General features: G+C 40.2%; 1 protein-coding gene across 2 annotated transcripts in view; it reads right to left on the bottom strand.

The window, feature by feature from the left end:
• Positions 1 to 17,179, bottom strand: part of LOC116321429 (mitochondrial import inner membrane translocase subunit TIM16-like) — a 112,610-nt gene that overhangs the window by 16,241 nt on the left and 79,190 nt on the right. The gene's annotated exons all lie outside the window — the stretch shown is intronic.

The raw sequence follows: 17,179 nt of genomic DNA, 5'->3' as shown, positions 1-17,179 counted from the left end.
GAAAGCTTCAGCTTGTCCATCTGTATCTGACTGCTTCACTGCAATCCTGCTGGTCAGCTATCTATTGGACTATTTGGTCACAAAGGCTCTTGGGATAGGTCAGAGCACATTTTAACAGTTTTGAATCGCTGATTTTAAAGCATGAATGTGGTTTCCTCAGCAAATCTGAGAGATGGATCTGTTGATCCAACTACTTTTCACTGAAGTGTGGCTGTCAAGAAGCCTTACTTAAGGAAGGGAAACGGGGAGAAAAGACTAAGGCATGCCAAATTATACAGCAATTGGACTGAAAATCAGTGTCAGCAGGTCTTATGAAGCGATGAATTCAAATTTTGAATTTTTGATAGAGAGAAGTACAACAGTGAGTGTCTACAGCCATCTGTAAAACACGGCGGAGGCTCTGACATGGTTTGGGGCTATATTTTAGACAGTAGATTTGGGAATCTTGTCAAAATTGATGAAAATATGAACGCAGAAATGTACCATCAGATTTTGATCCATCACTCAGTACCATCTGGAAACCATCTGATAGACAGCAGCTTCATTTTTCAGCATGACAATGATCCCAAACACACCGCTCATGCAGTTAAAGCATGCCTGGATAGGAAAACACACCATGGAACCCTATCAGTCATGGACTGGCCTCCCCAGAACAAAAGGCAGTCACAATCAGAGCTTTGAATGTCAAAAACTGAGATGCTTCATATTCCTCAAAGGCCTCCTCTTTCTTATATAACTGATCTTAGCTTTCATTCTATTAGCATGTTTATGTTGAGCAGGTCTAAGGTTTACCTTGCAGACAAGCTTAGTTATTTGCATGTTAGTATGTTAACATGTCACTGAGTTACAAAGTATGGCAATTGTCATCAATTGTGCAGGTTTGCAATCATAAGACGATGGATCAGCGATTCTACATTAGTTGACCCCTGGACACTACAAATATCTGGGAAAAGGTTCATGACATCTGATACTGTTATGAGTTTCACATAGAGCAAAATAGATACCATCACTCGTATGGCTGTAAAGTAACAGCTATAATGACTGTAAAACCTTCAAGTAGGTTTTAATTATACTTTTGACCTCTATCTGTTCTCACATGTACAGACATAAAGTAGATTAATAATGTGGCATATGTACTGTAGTATAAAATTGATTTGTAAAAATATCTCGTGTGATGACCATCTGGCTGTAACTAAGAGCTGTATCTCCCATCTAAAAGTGTGACCATATAAGCACATGCTTCTCAGTTATTTTTGTAATCACTATCTGATGAAGACAGTTCATATGACCGGCAGAATATCTATTTGTTCTCCTGATGACCTTGCCCTCTTCCTCTCTTTATTGTTTTCTGTGAAAGGGCACAACCTTCCTGTTCTAGTGTTATTACTTTTGTGTAAATGAGTTGGACACAGCTAATGGTTTTATGCACACTTGCGCTGCGGGCCTACGGGTGTTAACATTACCTCGACAATGAAGGGACTGGAGTGGAATAATCCACTGATATTAAATGGGATTCACAGAAGCTGTAAGTTTGTCTCCAGGATGGAAAATTCGAGGTTGGTTTCTAACGTACTTCGAACGAAGTATGTGAAATTAAAGAAAAGGAAATAGTTTCCATAGGAGATAATGCAAGTGAAAATGGATAATCATGGAAAAGATCACCTAAAAAGTCAACAAAAGCTTTGGAACAGACTAATGCTTTCAAACTCTAGCACCACGATCCATCAAGGGTGCCAGACGCAGGCAAATAAACAATACATCAAAGCTGACGAACTCTGTCACCTTTGTAAACTGACACAGCAATCAAACCTATGCGCTTTGTGTTGTCTCAGTGTGCTTAGCTGTTTCCATTAGCAGCAACAGAGGATCCACAGGCTGCACCACAAAAGTAAAAGCCGAGGGTCACAGCGAGGCCGCTCGACTCGCTCTGTATCACAGTTGTACTAGCCTTTAACTGAAATACATTACACTGTCCTCACGTAACACTGTCCAAATTTATCTCATTCCCACGAGAGGAAACCAAAGTTTCAGCTCCGACCTTCTGATACTTTATACAGCACTGCACCGATGGACCACAGCATTAAAACCACGTGATTAACTGTGTAAGTCTCCCATCAGGCCATCAAACTGATCTGATCCATCAAGGAGTGGCCTGATCTTTGAAGATTCATCTCTTTTTCATGATCCAGTGATGCACTCTGTCCACTGAAAGAGGCAACTGCAAGGAAGCTACCATGACAGTCTGTAACAATGTTTTATATTTGCATTTTATTTATTTATACAACAGAGACGATACATATTAACGTTGCAGCATTAGAAAAATAGGCTTAGGTAGGTGATTTGTGTCAGAGTGGCATCTTCCAGCACACTTTGATTGGATAGTGCGTTCTACAGTCATGTCTGCAGCCATCAACATCTTTGACTCTTCATGCATGTTGAAAAGTGCAGTTGAAATTTAAAAATTAATGCTATTTACTCTAAAATCTATTTGTGGTTTGATTATTGTGGTTAATCTGTGTTTGTTTGTGATTTCCAGAAGTATTTTCAGACCTCCCAAAGACATGTACATCATTGTTCCTTGCATAAGGTATGGTATATGGCGATATTATCTTTATTTGGACTAGAAAATTGAACTGAACCAGTGAATCAGTGTAAACCGCACAGATCATCAGATCATCAGATCATATCAGACAAAAGAGTCTTTGTGGCTCAATTGTAGGCGATAATAAACTTCACACTGAGACAGAAACTGTAGGTTCTCATATGATCTTAAAATCTAAAGATACAGCTCTGCTTGAGCTGACTGCAGGTTAAAAGAAATTATGAGTTTGAGGTTTCTCAACGGGTGCTTGAGCCAAGCTGCACAGACATCCTGCTGAAAACTGAAATGTACAAAAGTGCGACATATTTTTTCCACTGAGTGTGTGTTTTGTTTCCACTATGTGCTTTTAATAAGTGTGCCGGGTCTGCCTGCCTAGCTACCTTCAGTAGCCAGTTCATTAGAAGGGAATTAGAGTTGACGCAGTGCGTTCCTGAGAGGGGGAGAAAAGCCAGGATTGTCAGTGGAGAGGCCAGCTGTGGCCGTGTCTGAGCCCCAGTGACGAACCCCTCAGATGGGCTGCCAAGCGCCTGCTCTCTGCTTTCTCCTCGCTTCATCGGGCCCCCATCCTCTGGCCCAACACACACACATACACACACACACACGTGCATGTACTCGTACACATGCGTACATGGATCACGATTTAATTAAACTCACTGAATCCGATGTCAACAGGTCTGCAGTGACCCTTATGACACCCACCATACAATTCCACATATAACCACATGCAAAGTTGCCAAATGGAAAAAAATGCAGAAGCTTCCACAGTATTTTTCTTCGTGTCCTCAAGAAACAGAATAACGCTTCATTAGCATTCCAAATTATCTTCATACCGACACAGGCTACCCAAATTGGTGCTGCCGATCGCTCACTTAATCCATTTCCGCAGCAGAAACAGCAAGACCTGCAACACTACTACCAATACTGCTGCCGCCACATAACGCATCTCTGCAAAACACCAAACATGTGCTGAAAAATAGCCCATTGCAATGCAGCTTCAACACATCTCGAGGCAACTTAACAGAATGCTGCATGACCACATGATCAGCATTACATCTGCTTTACATAATGTTGACATGAAGAATGAAAAGCCTGATCTTTATTTTTACTGGAGGGGACGCAGACAGACAGCCAGGGCTTAATCGGGCTGAACAGATATTTACGCTAAAATGATGAAACACATACAGATGCTTTTCTAAGATAAATAAAAAAAATACTATCTGAAAAATGACAGATGCTTATGTCAGCACAAAAACACACACACGGGCCTTTAAATGTGTGGAAAACTGGTCCAGACTTGCTCAGTTATAAAACAGTCAGGTCACTGGTCATAAACTGGTGGGAGGGCTCAGCCTCTTGATTGTCAGTGCTCAGTGGGAATGGGCTTGTTGTAGGACGTGGGTGGGCATGAGGGAGAAATAAGGATGCACTAATGGGAAACACAAATACTTAAAATGCTCAAACGCATGAAACACACTTTAGAAATTAAGAATAGCGTGCTAGAAGAAATACATAATAGCTACTTTCATTATCAAGACATGTTTAAGTTTGTGTGTTGTGCCTCTATATCTCTAAAAAGCTGGTAGGTGCGGTAGGTGAGATGATGATCGCAGCGCCCCGGAAAGGATGCGTTCCGCGTTAACCTCGGGGTTCAGCATCAAGAGCCCAGGCTAGACGACCATAGCGTGACCTGTCGCTCAGGGCCTGGGAACCAGTTGGTAGCTGTGACTGCATCAGAGCAGAGAGGAGAGGAGAGGACGTGGCCCAGAAGACAGACAGCAAAAGGGTGAGGGTCATGACCGCTATGACCCTCTCTGCTGTTAGGTTACCTGAGAAAAGTCCTGCTCTTGTCATGGTTGTATTTTAAACGCTAAACACAGACAAGAGTACACATGTTAAAGAGGAAGTGAGGAACTGTTTTGGACTCTTGACTTGAAGTTGATAGATTGTTGGACAATATCACAGCATCACAGTTTGATAGAAAAAACACACACAGATTAATAATAATTAGCCCAACTGAATTGGATACAACTAAAACAAATGATATTTACAAAACTACAGTATATATCAGCAGGTAACACAAGTCAAGCTGCATATAATCTGTATTGGTGTCTTTGTAAATCCACTTTGTTTTTGCTATTTTCTGGCTCAAAAATGAAAAGAAATGAAAATATTTTCTGGTTTTGAAAATTAAACCAGAGAATTAGAATGGCATGCTTGCAATCACCCATCGACATCACGCAGTGCACAGTAATTATTCTGCATACCAGAGCCATAGCTGAAATGTACATTTCTAACAGGAATCACACAGGCGACGTAGGTCCACTCTAATCTATTTTTCCTGCTGTGGAAAAACCACATGTGCCCTGAACTTTTGCTGGTTTACGCTACACACACTGCAGCGCTCAGTAAAGTCTACTATAAAAACACAGTCCACCAATAATGGCCTTGATGAAGGACTTACAGCCCTGTTAAAATATTGTCCAGCTAAACAGACTGTGGTCAAACTCAGAAGGACATTCTGGTGCTTGACAGCAGCAGCCCAGCCGACAGTTTGGAAATCTCGGATTTTCTTCCAGACAATTAGCCTTGGAGCTCATAACTGATGACTCAAACCTCCAGAACATACTCACCTTAGTGTATATGTCTGAGTGTATGCGAGACACCCGCTAATGGCCGGCCAAGTCTGAATTATTGGGAATCTTAAAACCATAAAACCCAGTGATTTATGTACGCAAAACACGACTGCTTAATATTTGTTTTTCCTACAAGCCCGAGTACATGTGTGCAGATGAGTTAAAGGGGTCAACTCAAGAGAGGGAAGAAGAAAAATAAAGGGAGAAACATAAACCCTAAAACAACTTCTTCAAACCTTCTTCACAAGAGCAGCACAAAACATTCTTGAGGCGTTGAGCGGAGCACCTTTCAAGGATTCACATTCACACATGCTTTGACTCTGTGGTGTCTTCAACTCTTGAATTATCAGCGAGTTTATCAGTCTCATTCTGTCCGTCTCTGGCACACAACTGTTGTGGATCTGAGTCTTTGTATCACACACACAGACACACACCTACACACACCCACACATTCATATGACTGTGTCCATACTTGCTCTTTCTGCTCAATCTGAATCACCACCTTTATCGCTTCTATCCCCTCCACCAATCTCTCTCATATCTCAAAAGCAGAAATTCCAGTCCTGTTAACAATCCTAAATCTCTAAAAAGAAAAAAAAAACATTCAGGAGTACAGAAAAGGATTGTTTTCAAAACGACAAGTGTGATCTTTTGTGAAAACTTTACACACAAGGTTTGGTTTAAAAATCCCTAACCACATCGTTGGGGGTCGGTCTAACAGCCTCAAAACTTAGCTTGGCTGCGCTAACCGTGACCCTTGGAAATTCTGTGTTTTACCTTTAGCAGGTCCAGCACGCCCACACTAAATCTTCTGCTTTAATGATAGAAGCAGGAATAAGCATCGTAAAACACTATAAAAAACTCACAGAACAACAGATTTATTGTGAGACACGGCGAAAGACTGAGGGAGGGAGAGCAGAGAGTCAGCGAGAGAGAGAAGTAAAAGATAAGATCACTATCACATTTTTGTAGTAAATCACAACAGTTATGCATGTCCACATACTTGTGTGTGTCCAAGAATGCTTTGAGCTCATAACGCAACATCTGGGAGAGTTATTGAATGAAGCGATACCCGCTCCAAAGAGAACCCGAGAGATTGTTACAGAAGACACCATAGCCTTGACTCGATAGCCTTGATGAGCTGCTGGTACGAGCAGACCGGCTCCGATTTCTGCCCCCATCCGCACACATCAAAACACATTTCTCTTCTCTTGTTCCACCATCTCTGTCTGGTCAACGGAGAAACCACATTTTTTGACCACCTAATCACTGAAACAATTACTGACGGACAGTTTTCCAGTAAAACGCACACAAAAAAAGTTTAATGAGATGTATAAACATAACAGTTTATGGTAAAAGGGACAGTGGAAAGCTATGCATTTCTAAAGTTCGCATAGAAACATACACTTCCAGTATAGTTTGTAAGCCACCATCTTTTAACAGCAACCACTGCTCACCAGATATTTACAAGGCTACTCATGCTCGGCCCGGGCTCATTTCCATCCACTGCATGACAAAGCAGCTTTGAGCAATTTGTTAACACGGCACATGCATATTCCTCCAGAGGATAGAGCTAAGTGGTGCTCAAGTTGCATTGAATCAAACTCAGATGGGCCCCGCAAACACGAAGGTGGACGGATTGTCATGAAGTGAAAAGAAACAGAAAATCCAAAATAACAGTTGCGGCTTGGGCCCTTCTTCTAAAACCCGACAGCAACGGGGACGTGAGCCTTGCTTTCTCTTTTCATTTAATCAACCTCTTGACCTTTTCTCAATGTCGAGTCCTTTGCATCCATCTTTTTATGGTATCAGCACCGCCTGACACAGCTGAGCGAACACCTGTTATCTGTGCGTGGGTGTTTGTTTTTAATTTAACCTTTTTTATTTAACTAGTCAGGTCATTTTTTAGCTAAATTACTCATGTGACTGCCGGGTCAAAAAACGCAACAAAGGCTTCAGACTCAGGCACAGTATCATTACAAAACAACACACAGTGACTGAGAGAGTGTGTAGCAACACTGCTGCAATAGTTTAGAAACACAGCGTGAAGGTAAGACCACACAGTTTGCATCTGGGCATCGAAAGATGGTGGGATAATAAAAAATGCAGGGTACAATACTGAAAGATTTACCCAGTACTGTGAAAGGCATTAAATAGAAGAAGAGGAGGTGAAAGAATAATACTGACAAACCGTCTCTCTGTGCTCGGTGGACTTTACGGGATTTGACTCACTATGAATCAGAGGGGTGGAAATTGTTACTTTTAGTCTGTGGAGATATTAAACATTCAAGTTTTCTCACAATGTATTTATTTGAAAAGAAAAATCTAACAAAGCAAGTTGTTAAATCAGAAGCTGGAATAATTAGATGTAAGCAAAGTCAATACTGGAAAGAAAACAAATTAAGATGCTTAAACACCATCTTTTAGTGTAAATTATGCATGTGCAAGCACCAGATGACCTGATCGGACCTTTGCTGCTCTCTGCCTTCTGAAAGAGTTTCTGCCATAGTACTAATCCTGCAATTGTCATAGTGAACATAATATAGCTAAGCTTCAGTCATTCCTGCACTTAACCACAGGCATGCTGTTGCTACTCAATACCTGGCATACCAAAGTGTAAGCTGAAAATATGTCTGAGAGGTAGAAGGAAGTGAGCACAGAAGGAATACAGGACAGACAGTTGGCGTTAAAGGGAAGTGTTTATGTGCACATTTGCATATTAGATCATTTTTTTTAACCTGGGTTAATGGATTGTTTTTGTAACATAAGACACTATTAACACAATACTGACAAACTAGCTTTTAAGTTGACGTGGCTAGCTTAGCAAACACTTCTCTAATTACAGCACACACAGGGTGATGTTATCAGCTACTGATAAGAGTCGTGATAAATGTCAAATGCCAAAAAAGATCAAATATTCACCGTCCACTTTGCTTTCTTTTAGGTCTCCACCAAACTCTGAGGAAAGTATTTGGCTCTTTAACTGCCAACTGAAAACAGCCATCAGCTGTAATGAATAAAGTGTCTAATGAGAACAATAACAGCTTGCCTAACAAAGTTACAAACCAGGGAATCAAATCAAGTTCAAACTTGCTAATATGCTTGGTAGAGCTGAGGGGAAATTGCAGTGTGAGGCAATAAAAAAAACTCTAGTCTTTAAAGAAGAAAGATATACAAAAAAACTAATAAAAAAAACCCCAACCCAAACAAATAAAGAAGTAAATACTACATTTTAAGATAAACAAATAAAACATCTTACTGTCTTAGACTAACCCAGGGACAGGTCCCTCTAAATCCTAAGAAGCAACCAGGAAAGAAAAACTAAGCTGCTGCATAACTGAAAACCTGCAGTTCCTCTAATCGTGATTTGAGACTGTCTCTAAAAGTGAGCAAAGTGAGCAAATGAGCAAATCCACACAGACTCACAGTAAAATATCCAACTTCACTGCAGAAATATGTAAAAAGAAGTGTGTTAAAAGAAATATGTTAAAAGAAGTGATACTTATGGTACTTTTCAATGCTGTCAGTCACAAGTTAGTAAGAAACAATAAGGTTACAAGGCAGCAAACATTATGAAACAGTATAATAGATTGTTTCTATAACATATAATGACACAATTATTTGCATCTAAAAAGTTTAACGTTTCTCTTTAAGTCCCAGATTGAAGCTGAGAAAAGTCTTCCAATAAGAAAACCACAGCAGCAGCCTACCTTACCACCTCTATTTATTTAGCAATGAAAATGTGGAGCCAAGTCATCAGTAGTACAGGAAATAAACAGGGCTGTAGATGAATACATCTGCTTGTGCCAGTACTGTTCTAATTTTTACATTCTTTTTAAAAATGGTAACAAGTATCAAGTATTTTTCTAGGCACTGGTATTGAGTTTGGAACTTTAGTATTGTGACAACTTTAGAAAGATCCCTTTTACAGCCAGATACTAACCAGTGTTGGTCTCCATGGCTAATTTTTCCCCTCATAATAACTTCATAACAGTGAGATTGTTCTTCATAACTCAAGCATTTAAATTGAATTTAGGTTTTAAAATGATTTCAGTGTAACCAGTGTTGGGGAGTAACGGAATACATGTACCGCCGTTACGTATTCAGAATACAAAATATGAGTAACTGTATTCCGTTACAGTTACCGTTTAAAAAGGTGGTATTCAGAATACAGTTACTTTGGTGAAATAAATGGAATACACGGCGGTACTTCCCTGTTTCATATTGTCGCGGGTCAGGATTGTTTGGGTTTGTTTGACAGCTACGTTCTGTTGTTCCAGGCGGCAGCGTTACGGTTGCCATGGTTACAGGGTGACGCTCTCTCTCTGCGTGTTTCCTGGGTGAGAGAGCGCCTTTGTGTTGTTGTTGTTGTGCTAAGCTAATAGGCAGACTGCTACAGGCATAGCTCTAAAGAATGTAGCCTCATGGGCAGTGTAGTCCGTGCTGCAGGGAGAATGGACTGCCATACCCGTTATGTGTCTGTGAGCGAGGGAGGGAGAGAAAGGAAAAGTCCGAGCTGTCACGGAGCAAAAACGGGAGCTGGAAGCATGTAAATATAATAATAACCACAGCAGCCAAGAAGAGAGCCTGAGGAGCCCATTTGTAAGTAAGCTATTAAGACTCAACTGTACACTGTGTTCGTGTTTTCCTCCGGGAAAAATAAGTTCCGTTGGAGCAGCCTTTCAACGCCTCTCTCTGTCTCCCGCAAGCAAAGTTGACCCAGACAACAAAGTAAAGCTAGTTTTCGGCTACCAGCCCGACACGAACCCGACGTATTAGCCAGAGGTCCCTTTACTACGTTTCGGACCTTCAGTAACAGTAATAAATCACAGCAATAGTACATTCACGTAGTTGTAAACAGCATGATAATATATTAAGTATTCCAAAGTATTCAGAATACGTTACTGTCATTGAGTAACGTAACGGAATACGTTACAGAATACATTTTGGGGCATGTATTCAGTATTCTGTAGTGGAATACATTTTAAAAGTAACCTTCCCAACACTGAGTGTAACTGAAATAAGTGGGATGGCCATTTTTCTGAAGGGTGGATACTGACACAGGCAGCTATAGCTACTAGCTGTCCTCTAGGCACGAATTCCTCCCCTCACCACAACTGGTCGCGGCAGATTGCCGCCCCACCCTGAGCCTGGTTCTGCTGGAAGTTTCTTCCTGTTGAACGGGAGTTTTTCCTTCCCACTGTCACCAAAGTGCTCGCTGATATGTTGAGGCGTTCTCTATTTCCTTTGTATTATTAAAGTTTCTTTACCTTACAATTTAAAGCGTCTTGGGCAACTGTTGTTGTGATTTGGCGCTATATAAATAAAATTCAGTAATATGAGTCACTGAACTGGACCCCTTAATGGTGTTGGTGCCTTTTAAGTTATTTTTTAATAAACATGTCTGACACATTGTAGAGACTGTTCTGTCTGCGCTGTGTATTTTCTTGAGTGAGAGTAGAGATTTTGTCTATTTTGTCACTTATTAGTAGGTACGTATAGATGTAGCTTAATAAACAAGCTTGGTAGCATTACCTAATAGCTTAGGGCTACACTCTCCAATCTAAATATGGCCACTGTCATGTATCTGCTTTGACGCATGAAGGGGCGTAATAATACCCTGACGTATAAAACATTTAACCTTTGACACATTCAAAACCACCTCTGGGTCCCATTTTAGAAGATGACAGAAGCCAAAATGCTGAGATCAATCCTTTAAAGCAAGACTCACAGTGGATGTCTATCTTTTATATACAGGCCACTCAGTCTCTCTACCTTGGCTCTCAACCTTCAGCCTCTGCAAAAGTCCCTCAATTTTAACTCAAGTGAACAGATAACTAGTAACAAGTGCACTGTCTACAAATGCAAGATACCACAAGCTGACACAGCACCAAAGACTCTAAAGACCTTGAAGGGTAAATAATACCTATGAAAATACAAACCACACCGATGCTAAAGGAAACATGTTCTCAATCAGCTTGATAATGTAACTTAGTAAAGCCAAGATTGTTTTTATCCTTTCTACAATAAAATGAGCTCTAATGGTTTGCTCTAAGACAGGAATGAACCAGCTGTGCTGTCTGCCATTTCTGTCTCGCTCCTTAATGAGAAGTGCTAGCGTGCACAAAGTCAACAGTCTAGTAAACCTCAAAGTGAACTATGGTCTGACCTCTGTAGGTCTCCATGTATTTGCTGTCTCGCCCTCCTCTGTGCGAAACAAACAGCTCCTGCAATCACTAAAAGTTCAGTGTTCGGATTCTTGAGGTCTTTGTGTTGAGGGCTTTTTATGTTGACATAACTAGCTCCAATGAGAGCAAAAGGCAATAACCAGACCATATGGAAATGAGAAAAAGCCCAAAATCATAATCATAAAAGTATTAAAAACAAAACAATAAATATAGGAAAAACAGGAGCCATTTTTTTATTTTCTTTATGACATCCTGTCTGTGTTCCCAAAGGCAAGATTTAGTAACACAGCTTGTTAATCCTTTCCCAAAAAAAAAAACATGAGAAAGGGTAAAAATATATTTTGTGTAACCACCCCAAGCCCTTTTTTAAACCCTAAACAATAAGTAAAATTCAGGATACGCACTGTTCCTTGAGCCATATCGAGCCTGATTAACCAAGGATGGACGGCACAACACACAATAATAATTTATGTGCGAAAGGTTCCTCTAAGGAAGACAGCTTTATGAGGAACACACTGACATATAATGTTTAGACCTCGCAAGAGAGGATGGGTGGAAACAGACGACACTTCACTTTTATCTGATATGGTGTATCTAATGTTAGCATTATGTGTTTGCACTCACACAAATAGTGACAACTTCTGCTTCTTTGCTGCTCGTTCTGTTGACCATATTTCTCTGTCCCTTTCAAGTTCCCATAGCAGCCACTAATTAACCATGCATGTTCTAAGGTACTCCCTCTTCTTTCCCAGGTTTCTTCCCCTCTGCATGGCACTATACTTCCCATGGACATCTTCCTGCCGGGTGCTGTGGGAAGAAAGGCAGCTCAGGCCTAAAGAGGAGGTCCCAAGCATGTCTTTAGGCAGCCCACACACACACTCCCGTCAAAGCGCATTTATGTGTGACGGGAAGACATGTAGTTGTGGACAGAGGAGGATGGCGTGCATGTGCACAAAACGCAAATGTACAGAGTTGCAAATATTTATGCACATATACTAAACACTAATAAAGGATATAATCTCCTCAACCTCTCAATGAGACAGAGGATGGAAAATTAACGACTAATCATTCCCACACTGTCCCATGCAGTTTTTGTGCTTTTCAAAATTTCAAAAAGTAGCAGATGTTTGGCATTCCTGAAACACTTGTGTAACAAAATAACGTTGAAGGAATAGCCAGAGAAAAGCAAATGAATATTCACACTTTGTTTTTATTCTACAATGTGTGACCAGAGATTTGTCACAGGGGAAAATCTTGAAAATTATGACAAATGGTTTATGTGCACAGCGGCATTGTTTGGTTACAAAATGTGCCATCAGCGTTACTCTCTAAAATTTGATGGACACTGTTTTTGGAGCCAAAAGAAAAAAAAAGAGAGATCATAAAGCTAGCTTAAATTGTTTAAAAGACAGCATTTTGTTGTGCCGGCTGACAACACGGGGAATGAGTGAATAAGTGAAACGTCATTTTGTGGTTACCATGCTCTCATTCTCACTCATTGTTGTCCCGTGTCTGCTCCGAGGATGCTTTTCTTGGGTTTTTGTCCCAAAAAGCTCCTAAAAGTAAAAAGCCACAGGCATGCTGTGAACAACAAAACATGAACACCTCAAACCGAGGCACACGTTCGTGTGTTGGCAAAGATCTGCAGGCGTGATAATGAAGGTTAGGCCTTTGTAGTTTCACCTCAGTTTAGTTATATTATAAGCACCAATTCACAGTAGCTGGTCCACTATGAGCAAGGACTTGGCAATAGTGAGAAGGAAAAACTCCCTTTTAACAGGAAGAGACCTTCATGAGAACAAGGCTCAGAGAGGGGCAGAAACATTTTTGCAGCAGAGGGAAAAGAGAAGAAGAGAAAAGCAGGAGTGCATTACAGAGACACAAACAATGGAAGAGAAACGACAAAGGTTATGTGGTCTGTCTATGCTCGGGTCCTCATGGGGGTCTGTTTGTCCGGGACAAATGTGGAGATGGGTTTAAAGGGTCTTACAGCATTTGGTGTAAATATCTCATCATCTTTGTGCTTTATGTACTATAAGAAAATTAACCTTATCATTATATTATATATATTAAATAAGCCTACACTAGACAAGAATGTAGAGAGCAAGAAAAATGGGAAAAAAGCAAAGGGGGTAATTTTCCACAAGAAAAACAACTGTTGTTGCACATGCAGAACAAACCTATAATTACAGCAAAGCAAGCACAAACAACATATAATAAGCCAAACAAACCAACAAATATCCAACTCTAATCACTTTTAGCTTTCTTTAGGCATAAAGGAAATGACCCTTAAAAATGTAATTAACATTAAACACTGATATTTATGGGAATGTACGCGTATATAAGACCCATTCAACTCATGAAAACTGAGGTCTGTAAGAAGAAAGGACGGTAGAAGACAGTTCCTTTTACAATCAGTTTAGCCTTTCTGATAACATTTTTGTGTCGCAAGGACTCAAGCAGGCAGAATAAGAAATAAAACAAGGCTTTAATGGGCGGTGGTAAAGAAACAAAAGATGGAAAGAGTCCAAAAGAGGTCAAGCAGCAAAAAGATCAACCTAAGGGGACACAAAAGACAAATGACACACGTATACACAAAATGTGCTGATTAGGGATTAGACAGGAGGAGGCCGAGACACAGGTGGACATAACCAACACAGGTGAAAGTAAATCAAAGCAATCAAACAGACACAAAGCAAAACTAATGCAAGACATAAAAGAAAACCCAGAATTCAAAGTAAAAACGGGAAATAATGAAGAGAACTAATACAGACATGAGGACCAGCACCAAAGAGGAGCAAGGAACCGAGACATTAACACAGAAAGATCAATGTGAAAGAAAGGCAGATGGGAAATGTAAAAGTGAGATCAGAGGTCAAATGTGACAAAATGTTTGGATGTGATATTTAGAATCTCCTTATACGACTATCACTTCCTAAAAGTTGCCAATACAAAGACAGGCAGATGAATTTAAAACAAGTGTTTTAATATAAAAGGCATTTTATGACAGTTTGAACTTGAAGAAGAGGTCAGAGGTCCAAAGTAATGTGATATTTAGAAACCCCATACAGCAAGGATGTCAAACATAAGGCCACCTAGAGAAAGGGGACCTTCACTGATCCGACCCACTCAAGATTTAAGTGGGCTATATGCGGCCCAAAATGTAAAATGAGTTACCATATATCATCTGCATCATATTACAAGACCTACACCTTGATCTTAAGCACATCAGTGTGCGCAAGTTTCACTAAAATCTAACCAATACTAGAAGGAATATTAATTCTTGTGATTTGCGAATTGACGGACAGAAGCCTCGGCATAGCATCAAAAAACCCAGGAACCCAAACCAGAAACCATGGTATTATGTGCCTTTGAGACAAAAGTGTTTCTCATACAGCTGTCTGTGTGTTATGGAACACCCACTGTCCTCACAATCATTTTAATTTTACTTTAAATTGTCATATTTCTATTTTGGATAATTATGCCAAACAGTTAATCATGTGTCAGCTAAGATCTACAGTTAAATACAGTGTTTGGTCAAAGTTAAACATGAAAGACTTTAAAGGTTACCATGTATCATGGAGGCAAAAAAATAAATAAATAAAAGACGAATGAAGACCAAAAAGATGAAGCAGATGTAATAGTTAACATCTGCTTCACTACAGGGTGGGGACAGTCTGGTTGACTCTGTGCAGCCACATATTCAGAGGATCAAATGAGACGGAAAAGAGGATTCGAGGAGAATAAGAGTGAAGTGAGCTACAAGAAAATTAAAGAGCGCATCTTTTATGAAAACTGACAAGAAGAAATTTTCAGTTAAGTCCTTAAAAAAAAACAAAAACCTAAAAAAACAAGCATGGTGCTGTATGACTAAGTGCCTCAAGCATTAAACCCCTAGCAGGCTGCAGAACTGGCTGAGCACCAAACCAGTGTTTTATTGGTTCCCCTGGGCAGTGTTATAGGCTGCCTCGCCATCTTTTACTGAGCCCTGGTGATTAGGAGCGCAACGTGCTGATGGCACGCAGAATGCTGTTACCGCCACTTTGATTTACACCCCTGACCAAATGCCTGTCCGCTAAATATGTGTAAATATGTGAAACAGATTACAGGAACGCATTGCTGCTCGGGACATTTAACCAGGAAACTATGTGAAGACGGCCTAAAATAGACTATTCTACTGTTCAAGCAGTGTTTGATGAGACTGGATAATATCTGTTGACAGCAGATATTTGTTACTTTTTAACTAAGAGGCCAGAATATACTTTAAAAATGTCAGAAAAGCTTAAATTATATATATAAGTAATAAATATTATACAGTTAAATGCTTTATTAGCTTAAGCAGAAATGTAGATTTTGGTAACAAATCCACTAAATAGCCTCACCCCCAGAACTGATATCACAGAGGGTAGTTATAGGAAAGAAGGATTTTAAAGTCTTTACAAATGACACACAAAAAGTAGAATAACGTATTCAATATTAAGAATTTCCACATATATAATAAAATAATAATAAAGTGGGCTGAATAAGCTGAAAAGGCATTATTACTATGAATATGTATTATGGACTCCTTCAAATAAAAGCTGTGAAAAAAAGCAGCATGGTCCTGGTGAGGATGAGGTAATATTTATGATTAATCCATCTGGTTGCTGCTAGTTGTAAAAACAAAGCATAAAAAATTATAAGAGTCACAGTCTCCATTGTGGAGAGCAGTTCATGAGTACCTGAAATCTGGAGATGCCGGACCAACACACATGAGCTGAATGACAAATATAAACGATAATACAGCACCAGGGCAGAGGCACTGACTTTGTGAACCTCAAACATTTGCACTAAAATGCAGCAGGGTAAGACTTATTTACTCTTTCTTTATTTCTTCCTACCACATGAGACTTAGTTGCGGCAGTGACTCTGGAGTTGCATCTGGCCCATGCGGAACGTGTGTGAAATCATTTCTCTATTCCTGTCATTTACTGTAATGCTTTGCAGATGGAAGCGTGTGCGTTACATGGAGGAAAATGAGCGAGAGAAATTCATGAGCCACAGGCAAAGTGGAGACTGCTATCAAACAGTAAAAGAAAAACGCACGCATGGCTCAACAAGTGGAACTAAAGCATCCGTTGCTCAGAAGATACTTAGGGTTGGGGGGTGGTTTAAGGAGACACGTGCAATAGTGTAAGGCTACAGAGAGGTCTGCTAGTTGAATAATTCTCTTGTTGGAGTGCCTCTGCCTTCAGCCATGAGGAATTAAACCTGGCTCAAATGATCTTTTACAATTTCTTGCCAACATTAAGAGAAAAAGCAGCAACGTGCTGATAAAAATCAGCCACTGTATGCTTCAGGGATCTGTGTAATTCTGTGACATGAGGCCAAAAGCACACACCGGTGGTGACACAGTTCCAGAGAGCTATCGCCTTACTGCACCTTGTTGGGAAAGGCTGGCATTGAAATAGGCTCCCAGCTGCCAACGGGTAGTTTGTCACTGGAGTTAGGAAGTATTTGATAGCTTTCTCAGCTTGAAGACATCTCCGTCAACGAAAGCAACCATATGAGCTAATGTAAACCGCACGTACACTGTGGAGGCAACTGGCTGTCCCTCATAAGTGAATGAACAGATGAAGCATGAGAACGAATGAAAGAAACAGTTACTAACATATTATTCTCATTTAATGTGAAGTTGAATGTGCCATGGATCACTTTTTAACCCCCAGCCTTTTCCATCTGATTAGGCTTTGCCCATATGTCTGATGGGTTCTTCC

Source organism: Oreochromis aureus, linkage group 4 (assembly GCF_013358895.1).
Source record: "Oreochromis aureus strain Israel breed Guangdong linkage group 4, ZZ_aureus, whole genome shotgun sequence".
Taxonomy (NCBI): domain Eukaryota; kingdom Metazoa; phylum Chordata; class Actinopteri; order Cichliformes; family Cichlidae; genus Oreochromis; species Oreochromis aureus.
This window is presented reverse-complemented; position numbering and strand designations above follow the sequence as displayed.